This window comes from Rissa tridactyla, chromosome 3, assembly GCF_028500815.1.
Source record: "Rissa tridactyla isolate bRisTri1 chromosome 3, bRisTri1.patW.cur.20221130, whole genome shotgun sequence".
Taxonomy (NCBI): Eukaryota; Metazoa; Chordata; class Aves; order Charadriiformes; family Laridae; genus Rissa; species Rissa tridactyla.
This window is the reverse complement of record NC_071468.1, coordinates 58,002,820-58,024,153: the sequence shown is the minus strand read 5'-3', so window position 1 is coordinate 58,024,153 and position 21,334 is coordinate 58,002,820.

The following is a 21,334-nucleotide window of genomic DNA, read 5'->3' as shown; positions in this document are numbered from 1 at the left end:
AGAAACTGTAAGTATTGGTAGCCCTTGGTTGTTTTTTCTTCTTTTTTCTGTCCAGTCAGCCATCTCCATAACAACCTGCATTACGGGTGCTGAGATTACCCGCGCTGATGTGCCGTCCTTCTGGCCACTAATTGACTCCCTCCACACAGGCCACAGAAGTGGCTGAAAGGTTCAGGATGTCCCTACAAGGTCAGTGCAGTGACCAACCTCCGCAAAGGCCAGCCATCGGTTTCTCACGAGCTAACGTGAAAAGATCCTATTAGAATGGTTTGGTTGCCATGTTTCTCATCATTCATAACATCCTCCTCCACCTTCTTCACACTCTTCCTCATTTCACACCAGAATGCTTCTCATGCTAATTGATGCCTGGGTACTCCTGCCATCCGTGTGTACCAACTTCTTTAAATAAAAAAAAAGAGAAAAAAAAAAAAAAAGGAAGAGTTGGAGTGCTTTCCTCTGAGATGGTTGAGACCATCTCACTCAAAAGTGAAATTAGCTTGGTCTACAGCTGCTTGCTTTGTTTTTTCTATCCTAAACCTTGTCTCTGTTGTTCTCCTCTGTTTATCATCAGGATGCCTCCTCCTGCTTTTCAGCAAGCCTTATAGTCTGTTCTCTTTGAATTGCCTGCATGTGTACCTACCTTCTAAGTTTTTTGCCCTATGATTTGTCTTACAAATAAAACCTTTACTCCTTAAGCAGGTGTGTCTGTCTTGCTTCTTAATCCCACTGTACAAGCAATTTGAGTTTGGTGTTTTCCAACGATTGAAACTGTCCCCTGTGAGCAGAGATGAAGTCCTAAGTGGTCTGCTAAACCCAGCAATGCTTTTTACAGCTCTCTCCTCACTTCTATACTTCTTACAACTTGACTCTGAAATGCCGTCGTACCTGTATATTTGCCTATGCTTTCTTTGATAAAGACTATCTTTCGTGGTCATCTTTTCTTGGTTTTACCCTCTATCTTTGTTTCCTAATGGGAGTTATTAGTCACGAGCTCTCATCTGCAAAGCTTTCTGTAGAGCATCAAGGCAGGGATAATAAAGGTCCCTCTGGCACCTTATTTTTAAAGAGAAAACTTCACCAATGGCAAAACAGTGTTCCTCTTTAAAGTCAGAAGTTTTAACCACTGATGCAGGTAGTCACATTGCTGTCATATCTACATATACCCAGGGACAGCACTACTAAGGACTCACTGAGGAATTTGCCAATTTGAGTGGATACAAGTATTAGCTGGCTCCAGCTATTTACAGCACAGCTGGAAACGGCCTTGAAAAAAGCCAGTGGGAAAGATTTGGTTTTCCATGACAGAAGTAGTATCTGTAGGTACAGTACAATCTGGATATTGCTGTGTGGTGTTTACAGAGTATGTGCTACTGATAATTAATAAAAATTCAGTCTCCTGCCTTCAAGTCAATGAAGAATTATTTAATGATTTTTTTCAATGGTCTTTCCTCACTTGGAAGCTGAACAAGGCACAGAAAGAAATATTCCAAATTCCAAAATTAGATACCTGTATCTAACACCTATTAGGAGTTTTAGATATTTGAAAGACATCGGCATGTAAATACAGCTATTCAAGTCCATTTCCAACTGATTAAATATTGTTGGCATCTCTAGGTGGCAGTCCTGTGTTCATAATAGTACTTTTCTATAAGATAATAAATGCTTCCTTTTTTTTTTATATTTCTGAGGCAGTAGAAGTTCTAACCAAACAAATGAGGCATTTAAGACGTTTCCCTTTCCCACAACTGCCCCCTTTGCAAATGGAGCAGACCTAATGAGAGGTGTCATTAGGTCTCGCTTGAAAGAACGCTGCTCCCAGCATGCTCATCCAGGTGACCCCATGGGTCGGTTGGCCCTTGCTCGTCTTCCCCATGGCACCCGGCCCGTGAATGGCAGTTTTGCTCAAAGCTCCCCTTCACTGTGGGGTATTCCTTGTCAAAGTGCATGCTCCTGTGGGCAGGGGTTTTCTGTATATTAACAACTTCTTTGAGGTAGAGTCATGCATTGCTGAAATGAAAGACCACTGGGAAATAAAAGTTACAAGATTAATCTCCTGGAAAAAATAGTATTCACAGGTACTGTATCAGACTGTTGACTCCTGCCTATAGCCAGTTCTGTCCTGCTTGTTCACCGTTATGGTCATATTGTGCCAGAGGCTTTTTTCTTTGTCAGACACGAACGTGTCAGGATATCTTCCCTTTCCATTTCACTCATTGGCAGTCCTAGAGTCTTAAACTCTGAGCTTTTGACATATGGAGTTTGTAAATGTTGATGGGAGGTGAACATAAAAAAAATGAAATGCTTATAATTTCAGTTTTAAAGCTTTTATATAGCTGCTCTCCTTATTTAAGAGCAGTACCTTTATGCTAGCTGGGAACTATGAAATTGCAGTTTAGTTCAAATAAATACGAAGTATTCATCAGCAATATTTTTTGTGGTCCTGCACCAGTTGAATTGGAATAATCTAAGCATTTATTTTTACACAATTCTATTTATATTCCTCTTGTCGTTTTGACTTTTCTACCTAATAAATCCCCCTTTTTTGAAACAATGATGCAGGTCCACATATTATGCATATGATCACTTGCAGATTACTGAGGTTTTAAATTATAATTGCTTCTTGAGAAGAGGGAAGGAAAATGAAATGAAAATGAAGAGAAAGTAATGCAATATGTCTGAGGCTGTTTGCTGGTTCACTTCCTCCAAAATCCCTTTGAATATTTTGCAGACAAAGAGAACAACTACAGTATATAATTTCTTTTTCAGTAGAATTATACTACATTTATCTTTTTTGTTAGAAAATGTAAAACAAAATTTCTGGGAATCTAAGTCTTAAAATATGTGGTACACCTTTAACAGATGCAAAATAGATGGGCAGCTCTCATGCTTTCTGTGTCCAAAAAAATGTGGTAAAGTTCACAGCATCCTCTGGAGCCTCAAAGGCCAATTGCTCTGCGTGCAACAGAATGTAGATATTGTTGTCATTATGACTGTAATAATATTCTTGATGGGAACTTAATGTGAGCCAGGACAAAAGCAGTTTTAGCTCAGAGAGATATTTTGGCAGGAATTTTAATAATAAAAGTAAAGCAATTAAGTTTCCAGATATATTCTCTGCTCTTACCCCTGCAACCTGTGGTTGATCTCACCCTCCCCTTTCCCTCACATTAAATCTCCAGAACTCTTCTTTACTACTTGCAAGAATTTAAGATAGTCTTTACTGAATTTGTTGTGTTCCTTGTTAGGAGAGAAAAGACTGTCACAGGTGAATTGCGGGCAAGATCTAGGAAACAAAACCAAGAGTAGGTTGGTGTTAGCTATTATAAACAACATTTTTAGCCGAAGCTTATTAGCTTTCTCTTCCCTAACATCTGTCTGTTCCAAGGGAGCAAGAAAGTTTTATATAAAGATACAGTTATGCCATTTCTGTTATTTATAGAAAGATACAGTTATGCCATTCTCCGATTCAGGAGTCTCTCTTGAGATGAAAAATCAAGGTGGCTTCACAAAGCCTCTGGTTCTCTTGAGTCTTTGTAGAAGGGAAGACTTCCAAATCTCTAATCTTGCTTCATGTTGGTGGGCCGAGCACACCAGAGTTTAATGGGATTCATCAACAGCGATGCAGCTGAAGTGATAACAAAATGTACTTCAGAAGAGACACAGCTTGGTTTATGGTAGGGTTTTTTTGCACACAATGATACAGTTTAGGGGAGTAACTTCTCTATTTTTAATAACTACTTTTTCATTCCTACTCCCACTAACATTTATGAGCACACAGGTAAGTAATAACAGAATAAAATCCTGAAGTGTTTTCCCCAGGACTGGCTATCAAGAAGTTCAGTTCTTGCTTCCAGTCACTTGCTGCTCAAGGGTATAACTTATTACTTCTCAGGATCCTTCAAACACGAAGCAATCCTTTAAAAGCACTGAGGAAATTTATGATGGGTTAAATATATAGGATTATTTTTTCACATTACTCAAAATTCTGCAAATGTTCTGATTTGTATCATCCGTCATTGACTGCAGTGTTTGAATAGTGCAATCAATGAAGCCCCAAAATAAATAGTTGAAATAATCAATCCTGGAAATAACAAAGACCTTAATCTGCAGCATCCATAAGACTTATTTGCTGACCACAGTTCTTGGACTGGCATAATTTCAGGAAGACAAAAGGCAGCTCTTGTGACATTTTCAAAGTGTTTGTTAAATAATAAATCCAAAATACAGCCTGCCAGATTTCTAGACTTGACAATGGTTTAATAATAGCATTGTAACATGAATGCCAAAGCAGAAGTATGCTGAATGTGCCCATCAGCTTGCCACTGTGGTAGGGTGGTGCCTGTTTCTGTTAATGAATATTTAGATTTTTGTTAAAAACGAAGTCGGCATATAAAGCATCTGAGGTTTCAATAGCTTGTGAATGGTCAGGAATCCTATTCTTTACTGTTTTCAGAGACTCTAGGACAAAATACTTTCAGAGTTTTCCACAATACAGCATGCAGGTAAGTCAACAGCAGTGACAATCCACGTCAGTTTCCTATGTTTCTGTCAGCATCCAGCTGACACTCATTATTTCCTCTCTTTCCCAGTTTGTCAGTTCTCCTTTTTGCCTTGGTTATATTCTGAGATGGCAGGACTAGGTCAGCACTGAAATTAAATAACTGGTTTGGGAAGGTATGTAGTCACTGGGGCTTATTTCTTTTTCTGAGAGCAATTGACTCTCAATGCTTCATGGAGGAAACAACATCCTGTTGGCTTCTGCAGGAATGGCAATGATGTGTCCATTGCAGAGGTGTGACTTCCAGCTGGAGGCTGCCCAGGTGGAAAGCAGCTTTGCAGAAAAGGACCTGGGAGTCCCAGTGGACACCACGTTGAACATGAGCCAGTGATATACCATTGTGGCAAAGAAGGCTAATGGTATCCTGGGCTGCATTAGGGGAGTTGCCAGCAGGTCGAGGGAGGTCATCCTTCCCCTCTACTCAGCACTGGTGAGGCCATACCTGCAGTGCTGTGTCCAGTTCTGGGCTCCACAGGATGAGAGAGATCTGGACATAGTGGAGAGAGACCAATGAAGGGACACCAAGATGATGAAGGGACTTCTGGAAAAGAATGGGATATAAGATAAGATGCATTTATTTTGCCGATGCAGATGGTGGTCAGTTCTTAACTCATGGTTGAGCCTGCCTTGTCGTTACTGGGCGACTGTATGCTATAACACCTTGAGGTGGCTTTGCCTAATGAAAAACTGGGAGCTGACGAGGTATTTTTCAACATCCCGTGTGTAATGAACTCATCAAACACTCCTGTCACAGATAAGCAGTGTCAGCACAGCTTGGGGCATCTGTGGCTCCTGGAACTTATATCTGCTGATAAGTAATAAGTAATTATAAACAAGAAAGCCCTGAGAAATAAAATTAAGTTGTTCATTCATGGAGAAATTTATCTTTGTACAGCATCTTACTGAAAGTTCATATGCAAATAGCAATGTATCTGGGAAGATACATTGTTTCAGAATTCTGTGAACAGAATTCTGTGAGTTGATTAAATGTTTTTTTAAAGTAGTTATGGTTCTTTAATGTATTCTTTGGATTTCCAGACCAATTTTTTAAAAACCTTGTTGGTTCCATCTCTGTTGCATTTCACAGGACATTCGTACAAGAGTAGGAGTGTATAAAAGCCACTTGTTAAGGGTCTAAGAAGTGCTTAATTACTTTGAACTTTTATGTGCAAGATGTGTGCATTAAAGTGCAAAGTCCTCTGAAGTGCTTTGGTTATTTATTTTTCTCTACTGCAACTGCCTGCCATTGCACCCATATTTTTATTCCATGTTATTTCTCTGTGCTGAAGATGCACATCCCCGTAGCACTTTGTCTTGCTAAAGAAGACCTATGGAGGCTATACTAATAACCTGAACATTGAAGAAATCACAGAATAGATCACTAGAGAAAATTATCAGGGTTTCTCTCCAGCCTTACAGCTTCTAGCACAAAGGTCAAAAATAAAATCCCTACCATAATGTCATCTGGAGGTAGTGGGACAGCATGTGGCCAGTCACTAGGTCTGTGTATTAGTCCTGCACATATTCCTTTCTATGTTCTAATAAATACTTTTCTTAAATGCGAATATTTTGGAGAAACCTCATGTGAGAATATTTTCCCACTTTTAACAATTAATTCTCTTGACAGATTTCGGTTTCCCACTTTAAAGCCCACGTCCCTCTTTTCAAATACTCTAATCCAATAACTTATTCATTACCACCATTGTGTTTAGCCTTCTGAAGTTAACAGGTTTATTTTCATTACATTTTACTAGGATTTTATTACATGCCTAAAAAAGGCCTGATAAAATGTGTTACAGGGTTGATTCTTTTTTCATTGCTTTCTAAAAAATATTCCCTTTGTTTACATAGAAACTTTATGAACCTTATAAAATTAGTTTCTCTCAACAAGAATGACACATGAAATACATATAATTACCTCTTTTCCAAGTGTCCTCATTATTTTATCAGTGAATTAATTCTTTCTCATTTGATAAAATATGGATTTTTTTTCTCATACACACTTCAAATGAAGAATGAGAAAGAGAAACTTCATTTCAAATCTTAGGTTGGTTCTCAAATTTCAATATATTCTGAAGCCCTATATGTGATTCACATAAGTCAAAGTGGTCATAACAATAAAAAGGTATTCATGTGAAATGAAACTATACATTTCAAAAAAGTCTGTTAAATGACTGGCCATCACATACAATATTTTTTTCCACAAATTTGTCCATTTTCACCTGTCCTATTTAAAATCATGTATGCTTCTATTGGAATAAATCTAACAAAACAAAGAAATGGCGAGTAATTGGTGAGTCGTACAGAAAATTGAACAGGATCTCTTCTGAGCATCCTGCCAGGATTACCTTCTGCAAACCAATATATGTGGGTTATCATACATTCATATCTAACAAACAATTGTTGTATTAAAGTACATGACAAATACAAGAAGAAAAAATAATTCAAATAAAATCAAGGAAAAGAATGGTGTGTAAGATTAATAAAAGCCAGTGGGAGTAGCTACTTGGGGGACATTTTAAGGAAGGAAAACACTGGAATGAAGAAACACCTTCAGATCAAGATAAATGAAAAATCAGAGGGAAGGCCAAATTACTTTTTTTTTTTGCAAGTCCTTAAAGCTGTCTTTAAGCTAAAAGATACTTCAGGGCTCTTTGGTTCTTCAAGTGATACATAAAGTACAACAGTCAGATTAACCCTGCAACTTCTGTTTTTAGATTGTCATATAGATTCTTGAGCGTCAGAAATTAACGATGATATATATCTTACCTTCTTAGAATGTGTACATCTTGAGAAAGCGAGAGTTTGCAGTCAAAATGGGTTTTAAATTTGAAAACACATTTAACAAAGAGTCCTGATCATGCTGTGTTGCTGTCAAGACTAGCAGTCTCCTAAACCCATGAATATATTAAACATTTTTGACATTGAATATTCATATGTAGGTATTGAGTCAAGACTGTGAGGAATAGTAGATTAAAAATATTTTATATAGTTATCAAAGTCAGAACAGCACAATAATTCAGCTTCAATAACTGTGTGTTAGAAGTTGACAAACTGAATGTTTTCTCTTCCAGCAACAAAGCATTTGGGCACAGCATGAAATCAGCGCTCTCCAGACCTGCCATTAATATTCTGCGTTCTTACACCTTCAAGGGATAATGACAAGTTCAGTTATTTGTCTGGATCAAAACCAGATGAATGAAAGCAACTGCAAAGCTTTTAAACTAAGGTGGTCTATTAAGGAAAGTATTTTATTTGCTGTTGCTGTGAGAACGTCAGCAAAACTTCACGGCATACTGCAAATAAACTTTTAATCTCTCTCCCAGCTCTGCTATAGTAAAGCCTGGCATTGCATTTACAAAAGAGAAGAAAAGTTTAAAGAGGGTAAACAGTAGATAGAGACATAATATAAACACAAGTAAAATGAGAAATAATTGTTTCTTTCACAGTTTGTGAATATAGTCTTCTCTTGTGCTTGCATTTTCTTGGCAGCTCAGCTTTCTGCTTCTAACAAAGCTGGGTTTCGCTGCACAAAAAGAGGTTTTATATTTTTTGGATCATTGCTAATACATTTCAAAAAGAAAATACAGTATGTTGTCTCAAATATATTCCCTTTCTTCCTACCTTCTAGAAGTGCGCCTATACCTTTGTAATACAAAATACCTCCTTGATCCATATTGGAAAAGCTAATTTTTGAGGATAGCTATGATGACACTTCTCTTTCAGACAAATCCTGACTATTTTTAGTCATTCCAGCTGTTAAACTTGATAGAAAACCCACAAAATAAAAGCCTCAAAAAATAACAAAATCTTCCTAGAGGTATCAGACAAGTGGTGCATTTGATAAATAAAAGCAAAAATATTATTTATTTCCTTACTGTTGGAAATGAATAGGGAATTGATTGATCATATGAGGTATAGTATGGATAGTATTATTAATTTTCATTAATGCAACTGTTTGTATGAAAATATCTCTGCAAGTATTAAAAGGTATTAAACGACTGTTGTCAACTGCTCTAAAAAAAAAGCTTGAGATTCATTTCCTGGGAGAAAAAAGTTGCCTTGCCATGCTAGAGGTGGCAGACACGCAGTTAAAGGCAGTTAAACCCCAACTAATAGGAACCTCGTAGTCCATGGTTTTTCTGACTTGTTTTATTGGGGGGAAATTTCCATCTTTCTACAGGGACAAAACAGCAAACTGCTGATGCTCAGATCAAGAAGTAGATGTTAAAATGAGACTTAGAGCAGCAAATGATTTCATGGACTAGATCGCTGCCTTTTTAACAAATTGCATCATGCTGATCTACAGATGATTTTATAGACAATAATGGCCTACATTGTAACACTGACTGAGGTAAATTGAGAAATGTTTTCAAGACAAAATCAAGGCGGCATTTTATTGCATTGCCTTTAAGGTTATAACAGTTTCAATTCAAGCATAGAATATTAATTTTTAAATATGTATTATTTAGAGAGTATGACCTTTCAAACACAGAATACTTTTATGTGAAAGCAATGATCTAGGGAGTAGGGTTTTCCCATTATTATAATAGTGACTGAGGAAGAGTTAGAAAAGATCACTAAGTTCTTTCTTCTAAACATGAGAATTTCAGCCACGACTGGAAGAAAAATAAAATTTACAATGTTGATACTTAACAGAGCCTGCATATATAGTATAGAGAAAAGGTCAACGACTTAAAGATGGAATAAATTTAGACAAAGATCTTAGAAACAGTTTTGGAGTGACTCAGCCTCCTGTTTTTGTCAAAAACATTTAGTGACATTTTCCCTAAAGCATCCAGCATTGATTGCCTTGTTCCTTATAACCCCATTCTTGCCCTGGTAAACTCGACCATCAGGGATGACGATGTGGCAGATCCTGCCTCTGAGCAGTTAGACAAAGCCAGACCTGTCCAGCAAGATGCAGTGCTCATGGAGGTCCAGTGGGATGCTCTTAAAAGAGCTTTTCAGCAACTGGATTCAACTTGGCTTTCATAGCCTTGGGCTGGTAAATGCCATTAATCATTTTTATTATAATTTTTACCAAAAGCAAATGAAGGAACACCCAGGTGGAAAGCCAGTGGCTGTGAAGTGAGGATCGATTAAGGGGTAGTAGGATGCGTCCCCACGATTGGCTCAGGAACAGTAGCCACTGCAACCATTCACCATTTGGTTAATTTACTGAAATGCTCCCAGCATGCTTGTCATTGCTGAGCGGAAGAAAGGTAGACTATAATTTAAGCAGTATCATTTCTATAATATTTCCACGACTGGTTGTTTTATATGGAAGTCCCTTGGGCACATTATTACTTTGAACACTCCTGACTGACGTCCTTGTGAGTATGCCCCTCAAAAGGCTGTCTTCATGTTATAAGACACAAGAGTAAAATATATTATTGGAGGGGGGGGGCGTGGTGTCTTAGATTTTTGTCAGAGGTTCTTGCTCAAACCTTCACTTTTGCACATCCTTGAGTATCCTTGGGAACTGGTCAGTAGTGCAATTCCTGGATGTAAAAGACCCATCTTGCTTTTTAATTCTGAGGCTGGCTTAAAGGTTAAAGCATAACGGCTGTGTTTATGTCCTTGCCTTTGTGGAATAGCGTTACTTCATTACTGAAATGCGTATGTAAGCTTTTTAAGGAGGCAACCAGCAGCGAATTAGGGTGGGTAAGAAAACTCGTCTAAAATAAATCAATTTTCCATTAACACCTGGACTACAAAATGCAGACGTGCTTGGGCTAGAATGGCCAGCCATAGTTACCACAGCAGATAGCAGCACCATACACTAACTCTTTATCTTCTTATACTGTTCTCTGTCTCTTCTACCTTTCATTTCCACATTTCTTAACTAGCACTTCTTGTACTTCACCTAAGATTGCACTGTTGAAAATGGAAGATGTCCACTCTGAAAAGAGAGGAGAGACTGAAATTTGGTCCCAGGACACAATTATGGTTATTTGTGAAGCTGTATTTCATTTTAGATTCAGAATGTGTTGCAGTTGTTAATGAAACAAAAAACTAGTCATTAAAGGAATCAAAATATGAATGTTGGAAACAGAATTTTTTTCAAAATAAAGACCAAATGTTTTATATTGAAAATGCTGAAATAGGAACTGTTAAAAAACTTGTATTATCTATAGTTTTTTAAATATAACTAAAAATAGACATAATCTCTATATAACATATATAAAATAAATCTATACTGTTAATACAGATTTTATTATCTATGTTACTCCAAATTTTAAAAATGAATTTACTTAAATGCACTTAGGCTTCAGCCATTTGTGAACCAGTAGCATGAGGTGAAGCTAAAAGACAAATGTGAATTTCTAACTGTATCTGGCATTTGGTTGTCACTGGTTGTTCATTCATTCAGCATCTGGGTGTTATATGTATAAAAATCATGGGAAATGTCAAAAGTATGGCTAAAAGACTGAGATAGCTTTTTTCCTTTTCACGTACTAAATGGAAAAGGAGTAGATGAAACAAGTGAAGAAGGTAAAGGAATCAAAGATGGAGAGAAGATGAGATATATATAAAAAAATCTCAAAGGGAACTGAAAGAAAGGAGAATGAAATTGACTGAAGTGTCAATGAATGCTGGCAGTCTTACTGCCATGAGGTCTAAGCAGTAAGGCTGCCAGCACGCATTTGAGGCGCATGAAAGACATTAGGACATTAGGACAGCCCTGATGAGATGGTCATGATTTAACTGCTTTTAACACATGTATCCCCAGGCACTGATGGAGCACTAAGAGGACATCTGAGGGGAGATCTGTTAATAAGAATGTCTGGATGGTCCATGAGGACATTTGTTGCACTATCTGGCAGAGTTGTATAAGCATCTGGGGAGCACTAAATATCTCAAATGCACGGTCCAGGATTTGAACTCTGTCATTTCCTACAACAAGTGAGCTGGAAAGTGCTGCTACTGGGTAGCATTGTTTCAAATAGCTTTAAATTGGAGACAAAGAGGTAGATAATCAAGAACAAAAGAGGAGAGAGTGGAACTCTGCAGATTATTGGGGGAAAGGGAGACTTTGACAAAATAGAGAGAAATTTGGAAAGTAAAAGTTCTTGGGAAAAACCCCGAGAAGTCACTTGGCAGGCCTTGTGGCTCTGTGGAGGAATCAATGACATGTATTTCAATCCTGAGAGAAGTTTCTCTAATCTAGTCTTAGAGGCATTCAGTGATGGAGCCTTCACTGCCACCCATTCTGATGCTTCACAAATCTTTATGATAAAATCACGGTAATCTTCCTGACTGCAATTCATGCTCATTATCTCATGGAGAACAGATTATTACCTCCTTATTTGTAACAATCTTTTATGTTTTAGAATATCAGTACTCTGCCATATCATCCCCCTAAAATTTTCTTCTTTAGGCTAAATGACCTAGGCTGATCCAAACTCTTCTCATGTGCACTCATTTTCCCATTACCTTCCTCAATACTCTCTTAGTTGTGCTATATTTTTTAAAGAATCCAGTAACTTGGCTGCGAAACTGCAGCTGAGACTTTCCAGTGCTGTGGAGTGGGACAATTAGTTCATTTATCTTGTGTTCAAAGCTCTCTCTACTTCCTGGCAATGGTTTTGCCTTTTTCGCAATGGCATGCCATTTTTCACTTCTGTACACTTCACAACTCACCTCAATAATCAGATTTGGACTTTCTGTCTATACAATCTACTCATTTGTACAAATCTTTTATAATCTAACCTAATTTCCGCTTTTGTAGACTTCCATTTCTGTAGCTGAGGTCACGGTTCAGCCATGGTCTCCATGCTTTTGTCTGCACTGGGACCGCTTGTACCTGCTGCGTCATTTAATTGAGGAAATGCAAGCTTTCTCTAAAGCTTTTTCCTCTTAGACATTTGGTATGTAAGATCTCCCATGAGATCTTACATACCAAATTTCTGAATTCAGTCTTTACATTATTTGGTTTCATTTTTCTGGTCTCCTTCATTCTGTTTTTCTTAGCCAGGCACTTTTTTAGTTCATGGTCAACCTTACTAAAGCTGCTTTCTACCCTCACATTTTCCACAGCTGGTAAGACTCAAATGCACAAGAACAGCCTCCTAGATACTTTCTCCATTCTTCTAGTGCATCCCAACAGTTAAGCAGACATTCTGGATCTGCTGTTTGCTTTTCTTATATGTTTTTTAATGCCCAGTTCCTGTGGTTTAGATCATTCCTTGGGGTATTCAGGAAAAAAATTATCCAAATGATGCTTTTGGGCAAGCATCATTCAAATGATGCTCTGGGCTGCTTTCTCCATTTTTCACTGTGCAGAAGGTTTCACTCCTCAAATCAAGTGTTTGCATCTTTGATATGTGAGAGTATGCTACCTCCCTTATATATTCCCTAGCCAGCCCTTCTTGGACAACCTATTAGTATTCCAAAAATTGCTACATATCCCATCAGATCTGTGTTACTCCAATTAAATCAGAGTTCTCCTCTGCTTATTTATTCCCCATACTCCTTGCAATGCTACACAGACAGCCACGATGTTTGGCAAATAAATTAGTGTTCTTGAGTGACATATTGCTCCAGTCCAAACCACCAGATGCCATTATTACATAAGATATAATTATACATAGCATGGGGGAATTGCAGCATTGCAGGCATGAAGATAACTTCATAAGGGAGGAAATGCTGCTGCTGTTGTATTCAGGCTTTGCTATCTGTTCTAGGCTTTTTACGTACAGAAGTTTCAACAGATTGACTTCTCTTTGTTTTCTTGGAAAGGCAGCCCGAAGCGATGAGTCCACCTGAAGTGACATGGTAATTTGCTGAAATCAAGAATCCTGGGTTTTTCTCCATCCCTTTCCCTTGATATCACTAAAAAGCCTTCAGCTTATCACTGAACTGCACACAGATGTCCTGTCTCTCTTCCTGACGTACATCCCATACTCCAGTTATTTGATCTGGTTCAGTTCAGCACCCGATTCTTGTTTGGTAACATACTTTGGCTTGTGTTCATGTCCTGTTTACTTCAGTAGGAGTCAAGTACAAGCTTAGAGTTAATCAGGTAGCCAGGTATCTGCCTGAAGAAAGAAGTATTGCAGCCTTCTTTCAATAGCCTGCTATTCTGAGAGCTCTCTGGAAACATTTTAAATGATTCATTTTGTTTTCCAAAATTTCTCTGTTGACTCTTTCTATGAGGGAAACAACCTGCCTCATAGCCTGCACACAGTGGACTGTTTTTACTAAAGCTGCACAAAGCTTCTGTCTAACTGTTTCCTTGCCAGGCCACAGTGTGTTCACCTACGGCGACCAGAAGCTTGTGATATGCAGAACGCCCCTTGAGAAGCACGACAGTATTTCAGTCAATAGTCTGTACTCGTTCCCCCATACCCTTCTTTCTTACTGGTAATACACAGCTGAATGGTTACTGCTTTCTATAATCATATTGCCAAACCAGAACGATCAACTGCATGTGTACCTTACAATTTTGCCATTTGTATTTTCATGTTTTTGTGCTGTAGCTTGGTGTACAGATAATTGAAGCTGACCTGTTTAGATGGTGGCTAAACCACTAAAAATCTGTGTCTATTTGGGAACAACAACAAAAACAAAAGAGTGTACCTGTTCTGAGATTACTCCAATTGAAATCAATTTCCGTAACAACCTGTGGGCAATGTGAATTAAGTGTATGTTTTTATTTAACCTCCAAATTCATCAAATCCCCTAAATCAAGAATTTTAACTAGAGCTGTAAATCAACATTAGTAGTTAGGTAGTTTTGAAAACTTTAATACCCATGAGATGGCAGTTATACAAAATTAAACAACTTTTTTCAATTTTTCCCCCTTGCAGTTTTGTAGCGCTACTTGGTAAGATCTAATGTTAAGGGAAGTCTAATTTAAGGAAAAGATGCTGTAAATAAATTGCATGTTTGTTTATGCAAAAAGCCACAATACATCAGCCAGGCTGTGTATTGTACAGCTTGGGGCACAGTTATGAATTCAGCATTGATTCAGTGGATGTAAAGAAACCTAAGGATATGATCCCGAAAACACGAAGTTCTCTCTCTTTTTGTTTTTGTTGTTGCTACAAGACTGACATACTATACCACACAATACAGAATTAAAATTCAGTAATATCCATGCATGTGGAGGCTTTCTAACTGTAACAAAATTTATTTTGGAATAATTAGATACCTGAAAATGCAAAACATTTCTGGATGTTTTTGAATGAGCTTTTATTAAGAATTCTCAGTGCTGTCCTTTCAGATAGCCACAGTATGCCCCATAGCTGAAACTGTATTGCAAATGCATTATGGCATACACTGTTTCTCACTTTGTCCTCGGTGACATGTTACTTAGTCGATGTAAACAGAGTGGTGGCTGGAGAAGTGATAAGGACTTGGTGCTTATCCAAGATTGAAAGACTACTTCAGGACAACTGTACAAAGTAACAGGAGAGAACTCAGGGCTGGTCTGTATTTAGAAGCACATCAGAGAATGCCGTCTTTCCATACCTGATGGGAAAAATCTAGTGTTATCCACCAAATTTTATTGCATTTGAAGTATTATACACAGAAGAAACTCAAAGAACATGTTGAACAACTTTTGCAAATAAGTAATTCTGTACATTAGTTGTTTAGTTACAATTTTTTCCTTCTATTATGCAGCATATTTGTATGCTTGAAAGACAATTTGAGAAGCAAAATTTGTTCATAATTAAATGCTCACATCTTTTTTTTTTAATGCCATTTCATTGTTTTCAGTGTGATTCCAGAACTGCAGCTTGAGGTGAAATTTGAAGTGGAGTGAGAGAAATAACTGAAGATAGGACACTCCTGGGACAACATTGTATAATAAGACTGAACTAAAATAAGAATAAAATTATTTTCTAGCTTGAATTTGAATTCTTGAAATAGGATTCAATGCTTTTATTTATAAAAGTCAACAGTTTGCCAGTTTTACAGACAATAATTTCATCATGGAATCATGGAATCATAGAGTCACAGAATCATAGAATTGTTAGGGTTGGAAGGGACCTTAAAGATCATCTAGTTCCAGCCCCCCTGCCATGGGCAGGGACACCTCCCACTAGACCAGGTTGCTCAGAGTTGCATCCAGCCTGGCCTTAAACACTTCCAGGGATGGGGCATCCACCACTTCTCTGGGCAGCCTGTTCCAGTGTCTCACCACCCTCAAGGTGAAGAACTTCTTCCTAACGTCCAGTCTCAATCAACCCATCTCTAGTTTTAATCCATTCCCTCTAGTCCTACCATTACCCGACATCCTAAAAAGTCCCTCACCAGCTTTCTTGCAGGCCCCCTTAAGATACTGGTAGGCCACTATAAGGTCTCCTTGGAGCTTCCTTTTCTCCAAACTGAACAACCCCCACTCTCACTGTCTGTTCTGTCCTCATAGGAGAGGTGCTCCAGCCCTCTGGTCACTCTCGTGGCCCTTCTCTGGACATGTTCCAGCACGTCCATATTTCTCTTGTAGTAGGGGCTCCAGAACTGGATGCAGTACCCCAGGTGGGGTCTCATGAGAGTGGAGTAGAGGGGGAGAATCACCTCCCTCAACCTGCTGGCCACGCTTCTCCTGATGCAGCCCAGGATACGATTGGCTTTCTGGGCTGCTAGTGCACACTGATGGCTCATGTTGAGCCTCTCGTCTACCAGCACCCCCAAGTCCTTTTCTTCAGGGCTGCTCTCAATCATCCTTGGAACGTGATGGCTGAGAAACTAAGGTATGGTCTCAGTTTATTGGTCTCAGTTTATTGATCTCACTGCAGCAACCTTCATTTCATTTCCCTGAGAATGTCTGGGCCACTATTTGATGTGTCACATCAAATGGCTGAATACACAATGCGTTGCCTTTGTTTTTTAATGGAACTTCCAACATCAAAAAAGATAATGACCAGTGTAAGACTGATAAATAGGTACTGTGTGTGCTGAGCAAAAATACCACCATTGTTAAGTCTGTCCTCCACACTCTCTGTGGCATGCATGTAATTGCTGTTCGGACTAACAAGAGTGACATCCAAACACTTCTGATGATTAGACTGCAAGACATATTTTCCTTGTCAGCCAGGTTTTTACATCTACCCTCTTCCATGGGATTCCATGGAAGTCCATATTTTCAGCAGCAGTGTCACAAACAGCAGGCTTTGGGTTATATAACTTTATGCGTTTAAAAACCTTTAAAATTAAACATACATTATCAAAAAAAACCCAAACAAAAATATAATCCGTTAGCATTCCTGACTTGTACTCTGCCAGAAAAAGTATAAGCAAGCAGTATTTCCTCTCCCATGCAGTCTGTAATATTTGTGGTTGGCAGCTACAAATATGCATTCATGTACACAGCGCATTTTGTGCATTGTAGAAGAGTTAAGTATTTCCATGAAGACTTTCAACTTTTTCCTCTGTTGATGTTAAATTTGTAAGAAATATGAAAAAATCTACTTCTAATTTCTATTATTTTCATTATAGGATGTTTTCAGTGCTGTTATGTGTAATGTTGCACTGAACAAATATGACACAATAGCAAACATTTGATAGACACTTTCTTGGTGCAATACATAATACAAATGCAAAATAAAGACACATTTTCCGTTTTAATCTTGTTCATGTGAAGGTAATGAAGGAGAGTTCAGGGGAGAAATGATATTTCTGGTAAAACAAAAATGTCAGCAAATCTTTGAGAATGTTTGTTCAAGATTCCCGCAAATTTGGTATTGTGATGAAAAATCAGAATTTTACTTTTATTGACATGGAATAAAAATATCGGTAAATGTTATGGAATGAAAAAATATTTTCCTCCATCTCTACTAAGGAGGGTTAGCTCAACAAGGAATATAAATGGTAACACAATTTATGTTCCCTTTTTTCTATATGTTCCTAACTAGGTTCAGTTGGAAACTGTACTTTATTTTTCTGGCAGTTCTGATATATTTTGATATATACTGACAGGTGAAGGAAAGAGGAGATGAGGAACACTCACAACCCTTTATAAGACCTCCTCTCAGTTTCGGTCTCCAAAGGGTTGAAAAATCTTTCAGTACAGTCTCTTCCAAATTTGTGACACTTTCCACTCCTGTACACACATACAAACACACACAGAGGAAGGACTGTGTTTGATAAAATTATAACACCCTCTTCCCTTTCCCAGTGCCTGTTCCTGTACCAACATAGGTTTTCATCCAGATCCTTCAAATCCTATCCAGTTTCCTGTCAAATTCTTGCTTCACCTCACCTTTCTAGTTTTTCTTCCCCCAGATCAGCCTGCTCTTACAGTCCCTTTCTGTTAAATTATCCCAGATTACCTTGAATTGTGTTTTTGTTGTAAAGAATAAAAATTTAATCATAGATTGGATATGATCATTTAATGCATGGGAGCAATTTAATTAAGGGGTTTATAATATATCCAAAAATAACTTGGACCCATGCTGTTGGAATGCAGAAATTATGAGTATAAATCATGATTTCCAGTGTTTAAAAGAGCTTTGAAATTGGGTACTTAAAAAATGGAGACAAACTCCCAGATCATATTTCAAACTCCTAGTGCATTTGCAAATATTTTCATTATTTCCAGAAAGCTTTCATTCACCCTCATGGAGCTGTCAAAGTCACATAATCTATTTTGACTTCAAAGTGCATGTAAGATGCACACAACCTTGATCTGTTTCTCTAGGAGCTCAGCAAGTGTGTTAGTTATTTATGTCTGTACAAACCACTCTTAGCATTGCTTTTACAGCCTGATTAAAACTTCCACTCACTTCTTTTAGATCTTTTGATCATCTTGTGATACAGTGGACACTGCAAGTCCATTTTTCATCAGTAACTTAGCTCAGGTATCAAAATGTTCCACTTAATCACAGTGATAGTTTGTCTTTGCTGAGTAATGTTACTGCCACAGCCTGAATTTACTTTAGTTGATGAGAAATGGTTTGAATCTTACATATTTGGGTGAGCACAGAAACAAATGTACAGCTATATATGTGATATACTGAACCACGAGAAAGTGAAACGTTTGATGGAAGGGTAAATGCACACATTTAAGAGTGAGACATATTTGTTAGGGGTCGTGTTATGTTCCACTTGATAACAAAAAGAAAAAATACAAGCTCTTACTTTTAGTTGTAAACTCACAGCTTTTTAATATATTAGATAGATCAAGACAAGCAAGAAATGGTTAACAAGAAATCATTTAAATGTCTGAAATGGCTAATATGTCATACAAACCAATATGAAAGAGTCCATCTTCCTCTTTGTACCTTAAGTTCTCCATATTATGTGTATTTGTGAAATCATAGGATATTTGTTAGGATACAAACTTTGGCTTTTCAACTACTCTCTGCAGTCGCAAGGCAGCATTAATGTTACCTTTGGTTGCCGATAGCTGCTTATTTGCCTAAGCTGCTTTTGAAGATTTGCAGTGCTTATGACTCCACAACACCCATAGATTATTTACTCAAATGCTCTATCACTGACACTATTGGAAAGGCTTCTTCTGTGTTTCTTTCTGCCACTTCAGGCTACTTTTTATTTTCTATAATCACACTGCAGAGTGAAACAGATAATTTTCTTCCTATTTGCAGCAGCTTTTTACCTTTACTGGTATTTTTGATTCACTCAGAGAGCCTCTTTCTCTTTTTTAGATTTAGCTACTCCTTCGTTCAGTCAGTCTTTCCCCATAGGTCATGTTTTTTAAGCTTCTGGTCATTCTTGTTGCTCTCATCTGGAAAGTATCCAATTGGCGAATGCTCTTAAAGTTCTCAAGCTGAGACTTTATCGACACTGAACCAAGTGAAAGGGTATTGTCCCATGTAATTGTAAATTACTTTTCCATTTGCACTCTGAAATGGTATTTACCTTTCTTGCTATGTCATTATTGATGTGTTTAACTTGTGGTCAGAAATTACCAAGACCCTTTGCCTTTGAAATGCTTGCTTCCTTGTTTATATTCCATCTTTTATTTGTGTTGTAGACTATACCTGCAAAAATACTTTACTTGCACCTATCAAATAGCATAGTATTTATGTTATTTTTTCACTTTCTCATGAGCAAATTATCCTCTAGTATACCTCTCGTGCTTTCAAGGACCATGTAATCTGCTAAATCAATAAGCATACTATTTATTCTATTCTTTAGGATGTTAATGAAAATCTGGAAGATACTGGAGCATACAGATCCCTTGTACACAGCCACTTGATCTGTCCTTCTATTTTGCTAAAGAATTATGTTTGACACTTTTTTCAACATGATACCGAAACCTGTTTTGCATCCTTCCTGTACTTATGGGAGCTAGTGCATGGTACCCTTGCTTGAAAGGAGAATAATAAAGCTTGTGTCAATGGTATTAAAGACAAAATATACGACACACCTGGTACTCTTTCCACAAAGGCTGTTGATGAAAAAAATCAGGTTTGTCTGAAGTGATTTCCTTTTGACATCTGTCTTGATTTTTAGTCCTCCAGTTTTATTCTAGTTAGTCACAATCATTCTGTTTTGTTATTTGTATCTTTCTGTGAGTTGAAGTAAATTGGCTAATCTGTAATTCTTCAGCTCCTCTTTCCCTATCCTTTGAAACAGGCTCATTGCAAAGCCCCCTTCGTTAGCTTCTTGTTACCTCAACTTTCTTCCGTTATTTCTCAAGGGTAACTTTGAACAGCCTTGAGATTTATTCACTCTTTCTTTAATTTTATTAATATTGCACCTAGCTAGTCTGAAATATTTTGCTTCCATCTGAACCCCCCAACCTAAGTTTATTTACCCTAAGCCAAGAATTCTTTTTAAGGAACAGTCTAAAAATGATTTTAAAGAATCCAGTTTGCATGGCACTATTTTTTGATAGATTTTCTTCTGTGTTGGGTAACCTTTTCCTTAGTTTATATAACTGTTTCTTGATATCCTAGGTATCACCTGTGAGATGTGCTTCAGTTTATACCTTGGCCTATCTGATTTGTCTCTGTATACATACAGTATTTATATGTTTATGTAATCTACTCTCCACTTTCTGTATGCTTCCTTGAGGTTGAAATCATGGAAGAAGACATCCAGATCTGATTCTGACTACGCATTCCAATTCTTCCCTGCAGTACAATAGGTTATCTTTCATCCCTATTTTTTTTCCTTGGAGGAACCGCTAGCTTTCCTTAATCTCTTGTCATTAGACTTGCCTAACAACTCCCTTAGTTTATTGACATTTGTTTTGTGATAAGCGTTCTATTCCCTTTATTTGTAAGGACTAGAAGCTCTGCCATTTTTTTGGTCACTCCTCCTAAAATTGCTTTACTTTTAATACTATAGTTTGTGGAGAGGGTTCAGTCCGGAAGACTCTCCCATCTACTTGCTTTCTTCATTGTTGTATGAAAGGGCATCCTAGGATTTCGAGGGACACACTGTGTCTGTCTCTGCCTACTCCACAAGTACAGCTAAATATTCTCTCTCATTGGGATGACCTCTTTGTAGGGTGATTCTTCTGGTTATTCAGAAAAATTCCTATTTATACAATCTTCTAGCCATGGCAGCATTTATGCCTTTCTCATGCTTTCTCATGACTCTTATAATTCCTGCACTCTGTAATTGAATAGAGACCTTTTCTTGTTATATATTTCCTCCCTTATTGACACCTCTGTCTCCTGTGGAGATTTCATGACCTTTTGTGTTACAACGTCTAAATAATCTCATGAAGTTTCTGCTACGCCAATCAGACAAAATTTTCAGAATCTGTTATTGTTTCTAGTCCCTCTCATTCACCTTCTATTTATTTTTAAATGTCTACAAATCTACAAGATCTTTGACAGATTGACATAG